This window comes from Pseudophryne corroboree, chromosome 9 (assembly GCF_028390025.1).
Source record: "Pseudophryne corroboree isolate aPseCor3 chromosome 9, aPseCor3.hap2, whole genome shotgun sequence".
In the NCBI taxonomy this organism is placed as follows: Eukaryota; Metazoa; Chordata; class Amphibia; order Anura; family Myobatrachidae; genus Pseudophryne; species Pseudophryne corroboree.
Genome location: NC_086452.1, coordinates 411958819 through 411978665, shown reverse-complemented (window position 1 = coordinate 411978665; position 19847 = coordinate 411958819). Strand labels below are relative to the sequence as shown.

Genomic DNA, 19847 nt, shown 5'->3' with positions numbered 1-19847 from the left:
CGTGCTATTAACAAGTAGTTGGGAGGTATGAAATGCTTGATAACAGAGGACAAAAGCTTGGAAAGATTTTTAGACAGAATCCTACACATCCACTTTCCATGATGCATATAACCCGATATGTGTACACATAGGAGACAACTTTATAAGGACAACCCCCCCCCCCCCCCCCCCATCTATATTTAAAGCAGAAATGGCATGCAATGAAAGGATACTGGCAGCACATGTATTAGGGAAGCTCAGGCAGGGTAGGACCGGCCCACAGAGTTACAGGGGAAACTCTTGGTGGGCCCCATTGCTTGGGTACATTTTCCATTTTCTACAGTGCATTGCTGTTATTAATCTGGTACATTTTCATGCATGGACTTTATTTATCAAGGGGTCCAGACCATGCATGCTGAAATGATTAGCCAAGCCTGTGTGGTGGCTGGCCGCACCCCCTCTGGAGGCTGTCTACTCCCCTAAGTTTGGGCTCCTATCACTGCATTCCCCCAGTGAGCCCTTTATGCCCCGGTTCGACACTGTGTTCAGGCACCTACAAAGCTGCCTCCTATGTGTGTACATTGTATTCTGTTTGGAATGTGATGTAAATCCTTTCTGAAAAGGTTCTTGTCTAGACAAGCCTGTAAGCTGCCCACAAGTGGTGCCATTTGCTTGAACAATTAGCTCATTGTTTACCAATTGGCAGACCATTGTACCATGTGCGGGTTTCAAAAGAATCAATCTAGAAAAGAATTACAGGTCAAACAATTCCGTCACCATGTAGCCATCCATGCTACTGTTCTAGACATTTCCTGTTAATATTACAGGAATTAAGTGGTCTTGCAGAACTGCTTCATCAAAGCCTTTGTACATTACAGTATGCATCGGCACTTATAGGAAACCTGTGTACAGACAGAATGCTGAAATCTTTTCATGAAATATCTCAAGTTCGTCTAAATCCTTTTAATTTCCTAATAGAAGTTTTGCAGTTCTGTGTTTTCCCAAGGAATGATGGCCCTCATTCCGAGTTGATCGCTAGCTGCCGTTGTTCGCTGCGTAGCGATCATTTAAAAAAAACAGTAAAACTACGCATGCGTATGGGTCGCAATGCGCACACACGGTGTACGGGTACAAACAGCATCAGTGTTTTGCATTGCTTCTGGTGACGATTCCATTCGCACAGCCGATCGCAAGGAGATTGACAGGAAGAAGGCGTTTATGGGTGTCAACTGACCATTTTCTGGGAGTGTTTGGAAAAGCGCAGGTGTGTCCAGGAGTTTGCAGGGCGGGTATCTGACGTCAATTCCGGGACCTTCATCGCAGCAATCATCGCACAGAATAAGTAACTACAGGGCTGGTCTTGTTTTGCACAAAATGTTTTTGTACCGCTCGGCTGCACAGGCGTTCACACTCTTGCAAAGCGAAAATACACTCCTCCGTGGGCGGCGACTATGAGTTTGCACGGCTGCTAAAAGTAGCTAGCGAGTGATCAACTCGGAATGAGGGCCGATATCTTTGTATATTTTTATGTAGTATAAATGTAGATTATAGCATATGTTGTATAAATGGAAATTATACTGTATTTGTTTACCAATCTATTGCATTTGGTATTAATTACACTAACTATATATGAATTATCTTATAAATCTGGTGATGATAATTTTATTTGGTAATATCAATTGTATATAAGGAAGAAGAACAAAAAGCAATTCAATCTAACAGTTACAGTATATATTTTTTTTTATTTGACAAAATGTGTAGGGTGCTAATCTAGATAAAGACAGTGAAATAAGTACAAAAGAAGAAGAAATGTCACACACAACCACTGAAAGATTATTTTAGGATTATAGTCACAGGATTTAATGGAATAATAAGTTTATGCACATTTAATTATAAAAACGCAATAGGTTGGATGTAATGACGTCCGTTTTGGCTAGACCTGCAGGTTTACGGCCAAACTCGGACGTTTTATTAAAGTGGCAATCATTTACAAGGCAAAACCATGCCCTTTAAATGATTGGCGCTTAAAAAAAAAGAAAAGTCTGACCTTACGTTGTCACAGCCCTGGGCAGGGGCGGATCCATAACAAATTGGCAGGGGGGCACCATAACAGGGAAATCATGGGTAATGCTGCGTGCGGTGAAGGAGCGTGCACTCCTGGTAAAGTGGGCGTGGTCTCATAACAATGGGCACGGCTTCAAAGCAAATGCTGTATCTGTATGACTGGGAGAGGATGATGCTCTCAGAGGGTGAAAGGAGAAAGAGGGTGATGGGAAGATAGAAACGCAGTGAAGAGGCAGAGGGTGATGGGGGGAGATAATGGGAGACGGAAAGGCACTGGGTGACAGGGAGAGGCAGAGGGTGGAAGGAGAGGGTGATAGTGAGAGGCAGTGGGTGATGTCATTACATGGGTGATAGGAGGGAGGAAGTGGGTGACACCAGTGTGACGCAGTGGGTGACATAGATGATGACAGGAAGAGGCAGTGGCTGACAGGAGATAGAGGGTGATTAGGGAGATTATGATGCAAGGGAGAGGTAGAGGGTGAGACAGTGGGTGACAGGGAGAGACAGTGGGAGACAGAGAAGCAGAGCCTGATGGGAATAGGCATGGGTGACAGGGAGATAGTGGGTGACTGGGGAGGCAGTATATAACAGGATCAGCTGTGTGCCCCAGTTTGGGAGCAGGGGTGATCAGTGCTGCAGCAGCATGTGCCGGGCTGGGGCCACAGGTTGCTGTGCTGCTGCTGACAGGCAAGAAGGGATAATTGGTATCCAATTCCCCCCCCCCCCCTCGGTGCCACTGTTCCCTTTTTGCCCATTACTTTGTGCCACCCTCTCTCTCTGCCCCGTCAGCTTCCTTGCCTGTCCTGTAGTCGTACTCATGGCCTGGATTCCGGTGTCAATGCCCTCTATCTGTGCAGCGAATGCTCTCAACATGACCAATTCCAGGAGGGACAAAATGCCCTCTAACTTTAATAATGCCTGGGTACTATTTATAGCTCCACCTAATTGAGAGACAACTATTTTCTAAAGTTTTATTGTAGTGGAACAAAGACAACTTAAACAACCTTAATACACACATAGAAAAATAAATTCTGGGCTTGCTTAAGTGTAACCTTACCCCCGGCTAATGCCAGCAGGACTCCGTCGTGCAAACGCGCCACTTTTTCCTGAGGAAGCCTACATAAACCTGCCACGGTATCTATTTCAATACCCAGGTATGTAATGACTTCCGCAGGCCCCTCTGTCTTGTCCACTGCTATGGGAACCCCAAAACCATGGAACAGCCTCTCCGCTTTTTCCAAGAGCTGAGCGCAACGTGAGGACCCTGCCGGACCCACCAGGAGGAAGTCATCCAGATAATGTGCGACCCCTTCCTCCCCCGAGTATTGCACCAAACACCAGTGCAAAAATGAACTAAAGAGTTCAAAATACGCACAGGATATGGCACAACCCATTGGCAAGCACTTGTCAAAATAAAACCCGTCGTCCAACCGAAAACCCATATATTTAAATGCCGACTGATGTAATGGCAACAAGCGGAAAGCCGACTCAACATCCAGCTTGCATAGGAGGGCACCCGCACCAAAGGAGCGGATTAATGCCAACGCAGACTCAAATGACTGATAAGTCACGCTGCAGAGGCCACCCTCAATGGCATCATTCACCGAGAAACCCTCTGGAGTAGATAGATGCTGAATCAGCCGAAACTTGCCCGAGGCCTTTTTGGGTACTACGCCCACCGGCGATAGCAGTAAGCCTTCGACCGGAGGATCCTGAAAGGGACCCACCATGCGTCCCAAAACCACTTCGCCCATCACCTTCTCCCGTAATATACCCGGAAATTCCCTCGCTGAACGCAAATTTCTGCCGGTACCTGACCTGACTTCCCCAGTGATAGGCAGGCAAAACCCCTCTGAAAACCCAGAGTACAGAAATTCCGCCGCCGCGCAGTCGGGATAATCATTAAGCCATCCCGACATCGCCTCCACGCGGACACGAGTGGGGGCTCTATTTAGAGTTGGCCACCGCGGGACCGCGGTTTTGCTGGCCTGCGGCACCGCCTCGGTCGGTGAGTCATCGTCATTCGTCACCTCCACGTAGAGTTCGACATACTTTTTGCCAAAGTCCATCACGTCTCGCCCATGCTGCTTTCGGCGAAACTCCTCATCATAGGAGCGCCATGCCGGACCCTTGGTAGAAAGCTTGTGAATGAGGAACATATAACGAACAACGTTAATATGTTCATCAGGTCGCGACCCCAGGTAACAGGCTGCAAAGACATACATGCCTCGCAGCCAATTCTGATAGGACATGTAGGCTTCTTCCGCCGCACCCCCTTTTTTCCTAGCGGTTGCAAGCGCCTTTTTAGTCTTGCCCGTTAGTGCGAAAATGTTCACATAACGGCCCTTCCTAATCCGTTCCTTCACCCTGGGCCGTAGACCGCGAAGGACCGCCGTGTTCGCGCAACGCACTTCGTCGGACTGCCCCGATTCCACGGACATGCTGGATGACGACGAACGCCTGCGCTTCTTCCCTCCTCTGCGCCTGGAGCCCCGCCTCCGTTCCCTAGAAGATTCCGAGGACCCAGAGGATGTGGAAGACAAACTTGTTTCGTCTCGCGCCCTCCTGCGCTGTCTATGCCTACGCCTTCGGTCATATGCAGAGGAAGAGGACCCCTGCGAAGCAGATGAAGATGCACTTGCAACGCTCACTGCAGAGCCGACCCAATCAGGGTCAGACGCGGACTCACCTGACGCGCCAGCTGCCCGTCCTTCCACAGCCGCGCCCTCTCTGGAATCCGGAGCCTGTTCTCGCTCCATCACGTCTTCGCCAGGTCGATTAACCGCTGCTGCAGATGTGAAAGCGGTTAACACACCCGTCCCCCCAGGAACATTGCTGGCACTAGGAGCTGCACGCGAACCATTACAAGATGGGCCAGCTAACGCGGAGGCCAATGCTGGCTCCAATGCACGTGCTATTCGGGACGACACCGTCCCAGCATCCACGTCGCCACCCCCTAGCGCCCCACCGGGTCCGGTGGTAAGCAGGGGGACCAAGGCCGCCACTACCGCCGCGCATATAGCCGACGTGCCCGTAGTATCTACTGATGCCCCCGGTGCTCGACCACCGTCTGGAGCACTCTGTCCTCTTGTCCCCCTCCTGGCCGGAGACCTAACCACCGCGGCATACAACTGTCCATCTCGCAAAGAGGGAGCTGCGCCCCCCCTATTACGGGATGTGGGCGCACATGCCATAACGGAGTCATCCCCTAGCACTCTTCTCTCCGTGGAAGAGACGCTGCTGCCTAACAGTGAGCTGCTACTCTCATGCTGCCCCTGGCGCCTAATTCTCCTGCGGGCCCTCGCATTGACCTCCCCGTCCGAGTCAGTAGACCCAGACTCCTGCGTCTCCCTTCCACCTATAGGAGGGGCACCCCTGCCCGCGGGCCGCCTGGCCCTAAGTGCGCTGCTCGGAGCAGCTGCTCCGCCCCCCTCCCCCATATGCGCCATTGCGCGATCCGTTGCCGGAAGCGCGTCCTGCCGGTCGCTCCCGAGCTGACACCAGCTCAGAGCTGGCCCTACTGCCCCCGGCTCTGCCATCTTCCCTAACAGCCCCCCCGCGTCTCGGCCGAGACGCGCACCCAGCGGCAACTGCAGCAGGGGCTCGTCCCATAGAACCTGAAAGGCCACGGATCGCAGCCCTGTCCCTGGGACGGCCCCTGCCCCTAACCGCTGGCATGACCATGTCAGTCACGGGCGCCCGCAGCCGCGAGCGCCCCCAAACCTACTCCCCCCCTGCCCCTCCCCGCGCTGCCCGCTACCCGACTCCCACCGGAGCCCGTGAGGTAGCGCGCGGGGAGAGACGGAACGTCACCGCGCAGACTCCCTCCTGCCGCCGTCGACCCCCGTCCGGAAGCCGCGCGGCCGCGCACAGTCAGAGGTGCTCCGGCCCCGTCCACGGCCCCGCCGCCTGACGCCTGATCCCGGCCGGGTGACGAGAGGTAACGGGCGGGGGCATTAACCGTTCTACGCAGCCTGGCAGTGTACACAGCGAGGGGCTCCATAAATACAGTTAGGGGGAGATATTTATTAAGAATAAGCAGAAAGAGAAAGAAAGGAATATAGAATAGGAAGGAATAATATAGAAATAGAGCAGAAGAGCAAAGCAGAATAGTTGTAGTTATAGTAGAATGAAGAGAATATCAAAGACAATAGAAGTGAATAGTATATGTGCTGAGCACACTGTACTTCTCTGTCCAACGTCCAAAAAGAGGCTGAACCTTCTAGAAACTTCCCTACCTATTTATATCCTAACTCCTCCTCTACAGCCACTTCCAATCACATTCCGATGACTATTACCCTTTAACCCCTCCCAATAAATTCACTAACCCTTTGTGTGCCTGATAGGAGCCCAAGACTGCAGAGCCAGGAGGTTTATGACACTGCCGGCATATATAAATGTATTGGGGGTATACCGCACTGGAAAATAATGATGTATCCAAAAGATATTATTAAAACCAAAATATTATGAGTACAAAGAGAAAACCAATGTTTTCTAATTAAATCTTGAATTTGGTGGTGCACCCTGAGTCAGTAGTAAAACATGCAGCAGGGAAAAGAGAAAAGAAGACTCTTTTGTGGGTGCACTCTTATATGTATGTGTATAGAAGTCTCGGAAGAAACAAATGGTAGAAATTATATGAAAATTTTTATTAACAACAATCGGTAAAAATGGTAGTAGAATATACTGTAAAAAATATCAAAGTGGGGTGGGGGTTTAGGGAAAAAGGGAACACAGAACAAAATTTATTTACAGTGTAAATACTGAATAATGGTTCTGGACTGCCTGGGTGCGAAAATACAGAAAATAACAGCTGGAGGCCTGAAATCTCTAGGAATCCTAGGTAGGTAAGTAGGTAAAATTATGTGGATATTAGGTTGATGATACGTCGGTTAGATCTCTTGTAAATAATGGTAAAGAGACGGATAGGATAGATAAAGATGGAATGAGCAAGATGAATCTGCAGTCAGTGTTAGACGCTGAGCAAAACCGTCCAGGAATTTCTACTAAACTGAGTATTCCTCAAGAGTCTCCCACTTGAGTACTAACCCAGCCCGACACTGCTTAGCTTCCAAGATCGGAAGGATTCGGGCGTTGCCAGTGTGGTATGAAAGTAGAAGAAATATTTGATATCGAAGGCTCGGGAATCACTGATGAGAGTTCACGAAATGGAGAAGAAAAAGAGTAGATATAGATTGGAGAAGAAAATAGGGGATCTGCTGCCAATGTTAGACAGGGATAGTTACCCCTGAATCAGTGGTGAGAGTCCTGAAATTAGTGAAAGTTGGAAGATAAGGGGGGGGGGGGGAGGGGGGAAGAGGGAAGGAACAAAACTGATCTAAATTAGCTTAGGAAGGGTTAATGGTCAAAAAGCTGTTAATTACAGGGTGCTGATGGTACCTGTGATATTAGTGCTTGATGTTGTAGAAAGCAGATTGTAAAAATTGGCAGAAAGTTAGGATGATTTAAACCGTGCAACAACATCTGTTTGATGCTATCAGATTGATATAATTTGTCTCAAAGTGATATCAAGTGGAAAGATTCGGAAATAGTAACAACAGTTCTATATAGATAAATTGAGACTTGTTATGTCTCACTGTTGTCAGAGCTACAGAAATACTTAATGATAATGATGGTTGAAAATGTTACTATAAATCTATGCTCCGGGTGGATCAGAGGAAGGACAAAGAGCAAGAAAAAAAGGAAGAAGAGAAGCTTGAAATAATATGAAAAAATACTGAGCCAATGAGTATGTCAGATTAATAACTGAACATAGCTCTGATAACCCATCGAGGCTCGGCAATATCATATGTGATAATAATAAGGTGCCGCTAAGTGCCGACTGCCTAAGAAACAGATACTTGTATAATATGATGTAAAAAGTTTTTGTAAATAATATTATGAAATGCGCATCTAAAGTTGAATACCAATAAATATGCAAGAAATATACTGTAATTATGCAGATGTTACCCGGGATGGAAGGGGCGATCAGTCACTGGTATGCGGCAAGATGCAGTATACACAAGGGATATCCGTATCAGAGTCCAAGCATGTCACGAATGCGGGATACAGTAGTTACTGAGGTTACACAGTGTAATATAGCCGTGGAGCAGATCGGTCTACCTGGTGTATTCCAGAGACGAAGTCTGTCAAAGTCTATTGCTGACTGATGATAGAATGTCCAATCGTGACTGCAGGGCTGATGCGGCTGCCTGTGTTCGAAGACGGAAGGAGCGCAATGTCCAATGTCCCGTCGCGGCAGTGTGTGGCGGCTGGTTGATGTAGCGGCTGCGTGAGAAGGAGCTGCTCGTGGTTCAGGCTGTCCGGAGTCGGCTGTCCCCCAGGCAGTGGGGTACGGAACGGAAGACGCGTTTCACCCGTTCACCGGGTTTGATCACTTCCTGTTCATGGAGGGGATCGTGCGGGCTTTATCTTGAAAGGGGCTGGTCAATGTCCAATCAGAAGGGAGGTGTGTCCTACGCTTTCAAATTGCTGCACAGATGTAACTGCTGTTCTGAATTATATTGAATCCCAATTGAACTTGCAGTTAGTGGCCCATTGCACGAAAAGGAATGAGAAATATACAAGGCAATTAGATATCATTGAACATAAAAAAAGAATTATTATTATAATAAAATAGGAAGATAAGTACATAAGAAAAAATGAATAAAATGAAAATGAAAATAAATGAAAAAGAAATAATCAAATAAATACATATAAATGATGATGCAGATATATTAAGACAGCACGTCTAATCCGGGATTATATTCTAACGCTATAGACATAGGGATATTATGGGAGGATGATAGTAAATATACATAGAGTGTGAGTGGCGTTGTTGAAGGGAAATAGTAAGGAAATATGGGGAGGAAGGGGGGGGGGGGGGCAAAAATTTAAGCTGTGTCTGTGTGTAGGGGTGAAGCAGGGCTGGTGATGAATATTACGTTGCTGTGATAGTGGATGAATTGGTGGGGGGGGGGAACTTGTATGTTGATGTGTGCAAGTTGATGAGGTACCCTGTATGGGCGTGAGGGTGGTGTAGTGTGGTGAGGCTAGGGGGAAAGAAAGGGGGGCTGGTGTGGGGATATCAGTGGGTGCGCGGTGGCTAGTGCATCGGTGGGCAAAATAAATGCGTGAGAGTATAGTATAATTAATGTAAATTTCTATTAATTTTGGGAATTATGTGTTGTAATTAAAATTGGCTATGTCCCAGGATATGGTTGGGATTGAAGAGTGTATAGTGCATGTTACTGGACTGAAGGTGACAGGATGTAGATGAAGTGGTACTGTGTGCATGATGGGGGTGGGAGAAAATGTGCTGTGATGAAATGGGTGAGTCTGATATGTGTGAAATGTAATGGCTGGGGGTGTCTCAGTGTTGGTGTGCTGAGGGGTGTGTGGATGAAGAGGCGAGAAAGGACAGCGCATAGGTTATTGCTGGATAGGGAGTAATTTAAAGAAATGCACTATAATTTATGTATTCATTCAAACCAGATGGTTTGAGACATCCTAACCTAAAAGTCCACTCACTTTCTTTCTTAATGAGTTCTTTACTTAAGTCACCACCGCGTACGCCTAGGTGGACTCTATCTAGGCCAAAGGCGCGCATCTCACAGGGTGAACCATGGTGTGATGCATGGTAGTGTCTGGCTACTGATGTGAGTTTTTTGCCTTTCTGAAGATCCGATGTTGAATTTCGAATGGAACCCATGTGTTCCAAAATCCTGGTTTTGAATTTTCTAGTCGTCATGCCTACGTATCGTTGATTGCAATCACAGGTTAGACAGTAGACTACCCCTTGTGTGTCACAGTTAAAGAAGTGTTGTATGGAAATATCATTGCCAAGTCTGTCCTTGACATTGTCAGTTATCAATATCTGTGGGCAGGCTTTACATTGCCCACATGGAAAGGATCCCTTTGGGAGTTTGGATTTAGTCATTTCACGTGAGAAATGGCTCTGAACAAGCGTATCTTTAATGTTCTTGGATCTCCTCCAACTAATTTGCAAGGTGGGATCCAGTAAGGGTGATAACTCTGGATCTAAATGTAGGACAGGTAAGTGTTTTTGAATGGCATTTTTTAATAGACGCCATTCTGGACAGAAGGTCCCTACAAATCGAATCTTGGCATCAACTTTTGGTTCTTGGGGTTTGTCTTGGAAGATCAGGGATTCCCTGTTGGTTTTCAAGATGGAATGTTGAGCTCTTTTCAGAGAGCGTTTACTGTATCCCCGAGCTTGTAATCTGGTCACAAGTTCTCTGCTCTTCTGTTTAAACACCTTCTCCTCTGTACAATTCCGTCTAAGGCGGAGAAATTCGCCCTTAGGGATGTTTTCAATAGTAGGTGGGAAATGTGAGCTCGTCTGGTGCAGTATACTATTTGTGGTTTATAGTGAAGACTCCTCCACAGAACATCCCGAAGGAAGCACCCTCACCTATAGATATAATAAAAGTGAGGACCCTTTTTTAGGGAGAGGCCAACGTACAAGAGGCAGAAACAAGCCTCAAGGCCGACAAGAAGGGGGGGACGAAACACAGACAGAAACAAGCGGGATTGGACCACCCCAAGAACCTCTCACTATCCGGTACGGACAACCAGGAAGTGATAATTACAGACAAATTGCAAATTATTAATCTCAGCACCAAAATCCTCACGGAAGATCAATTGGAGGTTCTTAGCAAGGGTCTATCTTTTTCACCAACATCACCATTTAATAGGTTTTTGTGGGAGAAGGATCTCAGACTCTTTGGCCGCAAATTATTATTAAAAAAATTCTTTGCCAAATCCCCTTTTGACGCAAGTATCAAAACTCTACCATCCAGCCATTCAGGACCTTTGGAGGATCCCAGCGCATCACTTCCATCACTGACCGAAGAAGATCTTACAGCTATCCAAATACTGGAGGAATTACACATGGAATCATCTTCGGACATTTCCGCCTCACGGAAAACCAGACCCACATGTAAACTGAAGTCTACTTTTTTCCCTCCTGATACCAACAGCCCAGAAATCAGGGTCTTTTTAGATCTGGTTTCTAAAGAATTTGATGAGATCCAAACCAACTCCCGCAAAAAATGTCTCACTAAAAATCTCAAATACAGAGAGAGACAAGCCCTAAAAGAGATTAAAACTTGGACTGACATCGTCATCAAACCCTCGGATAAGGGAGGTAACATTGTTATATGGCCGATCACAATGTATGAGGAGGAAGCACGGAGACAACTTCTGGACACATCCTGCTATATAAAATTACCACTCAATCCAACAGCAAGATTTCACAAGCAATACATGCATATGATTGAAGAGGCATTTGCCATTGGGGCTATTACACAACAAGAGGCTAAGTACCTTGAAGTCTCGAATCCCAGGGTACCCACATTCTACTTATTGCCTAAGATACATAAGAACATCAACAAACCACCTGGAAGACCTATTGTGTCAGGAAATGGTGGACTCCTAGAAACCCCAAGCAAATTTCTGGATTTACATCTCAGAGACCATGTTATGACACTACCCTCCTATCTCAAAGACACCTCTGATCTCCTACGGAAAATACACGACATATGTCTAGATGAGAACTGCATCCTAGTCACTTTAGACGTAGAAGCTCTGTATAGTAGCATTTCACACTCACAAGGGGTACAAGCCACGAAATTCTTCCTGGATATGGAAGAAAAAAATATATTTAACGATTTCTTGTGTGAAATATTGAGCTTTGTTCTCAATAAAAATTATTTCACTTTTGGTGACCAATTTTTCCAGCAAATCCGGGGAACAGCAATGGGCGCAGCCTGTGCTCCCACATATGCCAACCTGTTCCTCGGCTGGTGGGAACAAACAATAGTCTTCAATGATGCCAATCATTTTTATACGCAACATATCATCAACTGGCTGAGATACATTGATGATATCTTTGTGATTTGGGAAGGGGACGAGAAACTCCTATTGGACTTCATAAACATCCTCAATGTAAATGATCTGAACATCTTTCTCACTCATTCAATCAGCAGAGACAAAATATCTTTTTTGGACTTGAACATCTATAAGACAATCAGTGGGACCCTGGCTACAGAGCTCTTTCGCAAGGATACAGCCACAAATAGTATACTGCACCAGACGAGCTCACATTTCCCACCTACTATTGAAAACATCCCTAAGGGCGAATTTCTCCGCCTTAGACGGAATTGTACAGAGGAGAAGGTGTTTAAACAGAAGAGCAGAGAACTTGTGACCAGATTACAAGCTCGGGGATACAGTAAACGCTCTCTGAAAAGAGCTCAACATTCCATCTTGAAAACCAACAGGGAATCCCTGATCTTCCAAGACAAACCCCAAGAACCAAAAGTTGATGCCAAGATTCGATTTGTAGGGACCTTCTGTCCAGAATGGCGTCTATTAAAAAATGCCATTCAAAAACACTTACCTGTCCTACATTTAGATCCAGAGTTATCACCCTTACTGGATCCCACCTTGCAAATTAGTTGGAGGAGATCCAAGAACATTAAAGATACGCTTGTTCAGAGCCATTTCTCACGTGAAATGACTAAATCCAAACTCCCAAAGGGATCCTTTCCATGTGGGCAATGTAAAGCCTGCCCACAGATATTGATAACTGACAATGTCAAGGACAGACTTGGCAATGATATTTCCATACAACACTTCTTTAACTGTGACACACAAGGGGTAGTCTACTGTCTAACCTGTGATTGCAATCAACGATACGTAGGCATGACGACTAGAAAATTCAAAACCAGGATTTTGGAACACATGGGTTCCATTCGAAATTCAACATCGGATCTTCAGAAAGGCAAAAAACTCACATCAGTAGCCAGACACTACCATGCATCACACCATGGTTCACCCTGTGAGATGCGCGCCTTTGGCCTAGATAGAGTCCACCTAGGCGTACGCGGTGGTGACTTAAGTAAAGAACTCATTAAGAAAGAAAGTGAGTGGACTTTTAGGTTAGGATGTCTCAAACCATCTGGTTTGAATGAATACATAAATTATAGTGCATTTCTTTAAATTACTCCCTATCCAGCAATAACCTATGCGCTGTCCTTTCTCGCCTCTTCATCCACACACCCCTCAGCACACCAACACTGAGACACCCCCAGCCATTACATTTCACACATATCAGACTCACCCATTTCATCACAGCACATTTTCTCCCACCCCCATCATGCACACAGTACCACTTCATCTACATCCTGTCACCTTCAGTCCAGTAACATGCATTATACACTCTTCAATCCCAACCATATCCTGGGACATAGCCAATTTTAATTACAACACATAATTCCCAAAATTAATAGAAATTTACATTAATTATACTATACTCTCACGCATTTATTTTGCCCACCGATGCACTAGCCACCGCGCACCCACTGATATCCCCACACCAGCCCCCCTTTCTTTCCCCCTAGCCTCACCACACTACACCACCCTCACGCCCATACAGGGTACCTCATCAACTTGCACACATCAACATACAAGTTCCCCCACCCCCCCCACCAATTCATCCACTATCACAGCAACGTAATATTCATCACCAGCCCTGCTTCACCCCTACACACAGACACAGCTTAAATTTTTGCCCCCCCCCCCTTCCTCCCCATATTTCCTTACTATTTCCCTTCAACAACGCCACTCACACTCTATGTATATTTACTATCATCCTCCCATAATATCCCTATGTCTATAGCGTTAGAATATAATCCCGGATTAGACATGCTGTCTTAATATATCTGCATCATCATTTATATGTATTTATTTGATTATTTCTTTTTCATTTATTTTCATTTTCATTTTATTCATTTTTTCTTATGTACTTATCTTCCTATTTTATTATAATAATAATTCTTTTTTTATGTTCAATGATATCTAATTGCCTTGTATATTTCTCATTCCTTTTCGTGCAATGGGCCACTAACTGCAAGTTCAATTGGGATTCAATATAATTCAGAACAGCAGTTACATCTGTGCAGCAATTTGAAAGCGTAGGACACACCTCCCTTCTGATTGGACATTGACCAGCCCCTTTCAAGATAAAGCCCGCACGATCCCCTCCATGAACAGGAAGTGATCAAGCCCGGTGAACGGGTGAAACGCGTCTTCCGTTCCGTACCCCACTGCCTGGGGGACAGCCGACTCCGGACAGCCTGAACCACGAGCAGCTCCTTCTCACGCAGCCGCTACATCAACCAGCCGCCACACACTGCCGCGACGGGACATTGGACATTGCGCTCCTTCCGTCTTCGAACACAGGCAGCCGCATCAGCCCTGCAGTCACGATTGGACATTCTATCATCAGTCAGCAATAGACTTTGACAGACTCCGTCTCTGGAATACACCAGGTAGACCGATCTGCTCCACGGCTATATTACACTGTGTAACCTCAGTAACTACTGTATCCCGCATTCGTGACATGCTTGGACTCTGATACGGATATCCCTTGTGTATACTGCATCTTGCCGCATACCAGTGACTGATCGCCCCTTCCATCCCGGGTAACATCTGCATAATTACAGTATATTTCTTGCATATTTCTTGGTATTCAACTTTAGATGCGCATTTCATAATATTATTTACAAAAACTTTTTACATCGTATTATACAAGTATCTGTTTCTTAGGCAGTCGGCACTTAGCGGCACCTTATTATTATCACATATGATATTGCCGAGCCTCGATGGGTTATCAGAGCTATGTTCAGTTATTAATCTGACATACTCATTGGCTCAGTATTTTTTCATATTATTTCAAGCTTCTCTTCTTCCTTTTTTTCTTGCTCTTTGTCCTTCCTCTGATCCACCCGGAGCATAGATTTATAGTAACATTTTCCACCATCATTATCATTAAGTATTTCTGTAGCTCTGACAACAGTGAGACATATGCAAAAAAATGGTGAACTGCTCAATCAGATAGTGATGTCACTCAGGTGCTAAAAGGGAGGGGTAATTCTGTGAAGGAAAAAACAATGGTTCCCTAATGCACACTGAGTGAATAATATTCCTACATAATAGTCAGATAATACGGAGATCTTGGTTGCGTATATCTGCAGATATAGGGTTAAGCCCCCAGGCCGATCGACAAGGCCTCTCCGTCACTGGGGGTCCCTAATATTAGGTATGGGTCCGGGGTGCAGGACCCCATAATGTCGGCACAGGTCGGCTACCCCAGGTCAGCACACAGGTGAGAGATAATAGGGTTAATAAGAAGCACAGAAGTGCTATGTGAGTGGTGTGATTAAAATAATACAAAAATATATACAAAGTGATAGGGAAACTCATAAGTGTTAATAAAGTGTTAGGGTGTGCCGACCTGAAGCAGCCCAGCGATACCGACACAGGGGCCACCACACCCCACACCCACCCCACAAATAATTCCAAATATGTCTGGGTTGAATTCCCAGTGTAAGGCCACATGGTAATGGCTCCTACAGCATCTGAGAGCCAGCTTACCTGGGGATACCCCTGACTTCCCCCTATGGCAGTCTAGAGTCAGCAATCCCTCCTAATGCTGACCCGTTCATGCCTCTCAATACAATGCAAAAAAATGGTGAACTGCTCAATCAGATAGTGATGTCACTCAGGTGCTAAAAGGGAGGGGTAATTCTGTGAAGGAAAAAACAATGGTTCCCTAATGCACACTGAGTGAATAATATTCCTACATAATAGTCAGATAATACGGAGATCTTGGTTGCGTATATCTGCAGATATAGGGTTAAGCCCCCAGGCCGATCGACAAGGCCTCTCCGTCACTGGGGGTCCCTAATATTAGGTATGGGTCCGGGGTGCAGGACCCCATAATGTCGGCACAGGTCGGCTACCCCAGGTCAGCACACAGGTGAGAGTTAATAGTGTTAATAAGAAGCACAGAAGTGCTATGTGAGTGGTGTGATTAAAATAATACAAAAATATATACAAAGTGATAGGGAAACTCATAAGTGTTAATAAAGTGTTAGGGTGTGCCGACCTGAAGCAGCCCAGCGATACCGACACAGGGGCCACCACACCCCACACCCACCCCACAAATAATTCCAAATGTGTCTGGGTTGAATTCCCAGTGTAAGGCCACATGGTAATGGCTCCTACAGCATCTGAGAGCCAGCTTACCTGGGGATACCCCTGACTTCCCCCTATGGCAGTCTAGAGTCAGCAATCCCTCCTAATGCTGACCCGTTCATGCCTCTCAATACAATGCAAAAAAATGGTGAACTGCTCAATCAGATAGTGATGTCACTCAGGTGCTAAAAGGGAGGGGTAATTCTGTGAAGGAAAAAACAATGGTTCCCTAATGCACACTGAGTGAATAATATTCCTACATAATAGTCAGATAATACGGAGATCTTGGTTGCGTATATCTGCAGATATAGGGTTAAGCCCCCAGGCCGATCGACAAGGCCTCTCCGTCACTGGGGGTCCCTAATATTAGGTATGGGTCCGGGGTGCAGGACCCCATAATGTCGGCACAGGTCGGCTACCCCAGGTCAGCACACAGGTGAGAGTTAATAGGGTTAATAAGAAGCACAGAAGTGCTATGTGAGTGGTGTGATTAAAATAATACAAAAATATATACAAAGTGATAGGGAAACTCATAAGTGTTAATAAAGTGTTAGGGTGTGCCGACCTGAAGCAGCCCAGCGATACCGACACAGGGGCCACCACACCCCACACCCACCCCACAAATAATTCCAAATATGTCTGGGTTGAATTCCCAGTGTAAGGCCACATGGTAATGGCTCCTACAGCATCTGAGAGCCAGCTTACCTGGGGATACCCCTGACTTCCCCCTATGGCAGTCTAGAGTCAGCAATCCCTCCTAATGCTGACCCGTTCATGCCTCTCAATACAATGCAAAAAAATGGTGAACTGCTCAATCAGATAGTGATGTCACTCAGGTGCTAAAAGGGAGGGGTAATTCTGTGAAGGAAAAAACAATGGTTCCCTAATGCACACTGAGTGAATAATATTCCTACATAATAGTCAGATAATACGGAGATCTTGGTTGCGTATATCTGCAGATATAGGGTTAAGCCCCCAGGCCGATCGACAAGGCCTCTCCGTCACTGGGGGTCCCTAATATTAGGTATGGGTCCGGGGTGCAGGACCCCATAATGTCGGCACAGGTCGGCTACCCCAGGTCAGCACACAGGTGAGAGTTAATAGGGTTAATAAGAAGCACAGAAGTGCTATGTGAGTGGTGTGATTAAAATAATACAAAAATATATACAAAGTGATAGGGAAACTCATAAGTGTTAATAAAGTGTTAGGGTGTGCCGACCTGAAGCAGCCCAGCGATACCGACACAGGGGCCACCACACCCCACACCCACCCCACAAATAATTCCAAATATGTCTGGGTTGAATTCCCAGTGTAAGGCCACATGGTAATGGCTCCTACAGCATCTGAGAGCCAGCTTACCTGGGGATACCCCTGACTTCCCCCTATGGCAGTCTAGAGTCAGCAATCCCTCCTAATGCTGACCCGTTCATGCCTCTCAATACAATGCAAAAAAATGGTGAACTGCTCAATCAGATAGTGATGTCACTCAGGTGCTAAAAGGGAGGGGTAATTCTGTGAAGGAAAAAACAATGGTTCCCTAATGCACACTGAGTGAATAATATTCCTACATAATAGTCAGATAATACGGAGATCTTGGTTGCGTATATCTGCAGATATAGGGTTAAGCCCCCAGGCCGATCGACAAGGCCTCTCCGTCACTGGGGGTCCCTAATATTAGGTATGGGTCCGGGGTGCAGGACCCCATAATGTCGGCACAGGTCGGCTACCCCAGGTCAGCACACAGGTGAGAGTTAATAGGGTTAATAAGAAGCACAGAAGTGCTATGTGAGTGGTGTGATTAAAATAATACAAAAATATATACAAAGTGATAGGGAAACTCATAAGTGTTAATAAAGTGTTAGGGTGTGCCGACCTGAAGCAGCCCAGCGATACCGACACAGGGGCCACCACACCCCACACCCACCCCACAAATAATTCCAAATATGTCTGGGTTGAATTCCCAGTGTAAGGCCACATGGTAATGGCTCCTACAGCATCTGAGAGCCAGCTTACCAATTATTTTATATTACCAATTGGAATTATTTGTGGGGTGGGTGTGGGGTGTGGTGGCCCCTGTGTCGGTATCGCTGGGCTGCTTCAGGTCGGCACACCCTAACACTTTATTAACACTTATGAGTTTCCCTATCACTTTGTATATATTTTTGTATTATTTTAATCACACCACTCACATAGCACTTCTGTGCTTCTTATTAACCCTATTAACTCTCACCTGTGTGCTGACCTGGGGTAGCCGACCTGTGCCGACATTATGGGGTCCTGCACCCCGGACCCATACCTAATATTAGGGACCCCCAGTGACGGAGAGGCCTTGTCGATCGGCCTGGGGGCTTAACCCTATATCTGCAGATATACGCAACCAAGATCTCCGTATTATCTGACTATTATGTAGGAATATTATTCACTCAGTGTGCATTAGGGAACCATTGTTTTTTCCTCAACAGTGAGACATAACAAGTCTCAATTTATCTATATAGAACTGTTGTTACTATTTCCGAATCTTTCCACTTGATATCACTTTGAGACAAATTATATCAATCTGATAGCATCAAACAGATGTTGTTGCACGGTTTAAATCATCCTAACTTTCTGCCAATTTTTACAATCTGCTTTCTACAACATCAAGCACTAATATCACAGGTACCATCAGCACCCTGTAATTAACAGCTTTTTGACCATTAACCCTTCCTAAGCTAATTTAGATCAGTTTTGTTCCTTCCCTCTTCCCCCCCCCCCCCCCCCCCCCCCCTTATCTTCCAACTTTCACTAATTTCAGGACTCTCACCACCGATTCAGGGGTAACTATCCCTGTCTTACATTGGCAGCAGATCCCCTATTTTCTTCTCCAATCTATATCTACTCTTTTTCTTCTCCATTTCGTGAACTCTCATCAGTGATTCCCGAGCCTTCGATATCAAATATTTCTTCTACTTTCATACCACACTGGCAACGCCCGAATCCTTCCGATCTTGGAAGCTAAGCAGTGTCGGGCTGGGTTAGTACTCAAGTGGGAGACTCTTGAGGAATACTCAGTTTAGTAGAAATTCCTGGACGGTTTTGCTCAGCGTCTAACACTGACAGCAGATTCATCTTGCTCATTCCATCTTTATCTATCCTATCCGTCTCTTTACCATTATTTACAAGAGATCTAACCGACGTATCATCAACCTAATATCCACATAATTTTACCTACTTACCTACCTAGGATTCCTAGAGATTTCAGGCCTCCAGCTGTTATTTTCTGTATTTTCGCACCCAGGCAGTCCAGAACCATTATTCAGTATTTACACTGTAAATAAATTTTGTTCTGTGTTCCCTTTTTCCCTAAACCCCCACCCCACTTTGATATTTTTTACAGTATATTCTACTACCATTTTTACCGATTGTTGTTAATAAAAATTTTCATATAATTTCTACCATTTGTTTCTTCCGAGACTTCTATACACATACATATAAGAGTGCACCCACAAAAGAGTCTTCTTTTCTCTTTTCCCTACTGCCGGCATATAGCAATGTCCTCCGTGTTCTTTCTATAATTTATCTTGCCCCATGCAAAAATAGCAGCAGCTTCTGTACTACTTATACACTGGGACAGAACTAGGAAGGATTCTCTTTAGAGATGTGCAGTTTCAGATTTACTCGGTTCATAATACCAATATTAAAGCGAGTTCGGATTTATCCAGATTTTTCTTATTGGCTATCCAAAACACGTGACATCCGGG

The 19847-nt window shown here is 45.7% G+C and overlaps 1 protein-coding gene and 2 pseudogenes across 3 annotated transcripts in view; 2 read left to right on the top strand and 1 right to left on the bottom strand.

The window, feature by feature from the left end:
- The window catches only part of LOC134958358 (cadherin-related family member 3-like), a 419058-nt gene that overhangs the window by 255245 nt on the left and 143966 nt on the right, over nt 1–19847 (top strand). The window lies entirely within an intron of this gene.
- Nucleotides 7044–7162, bottom strand: LOC134964769 (5S ribosomal RNA; annotated as a pseudogene).
- LOC134964768 (5S ribosomal RNA) lies at nt 19051–19169 on the top strand (annotated as a pseudogene).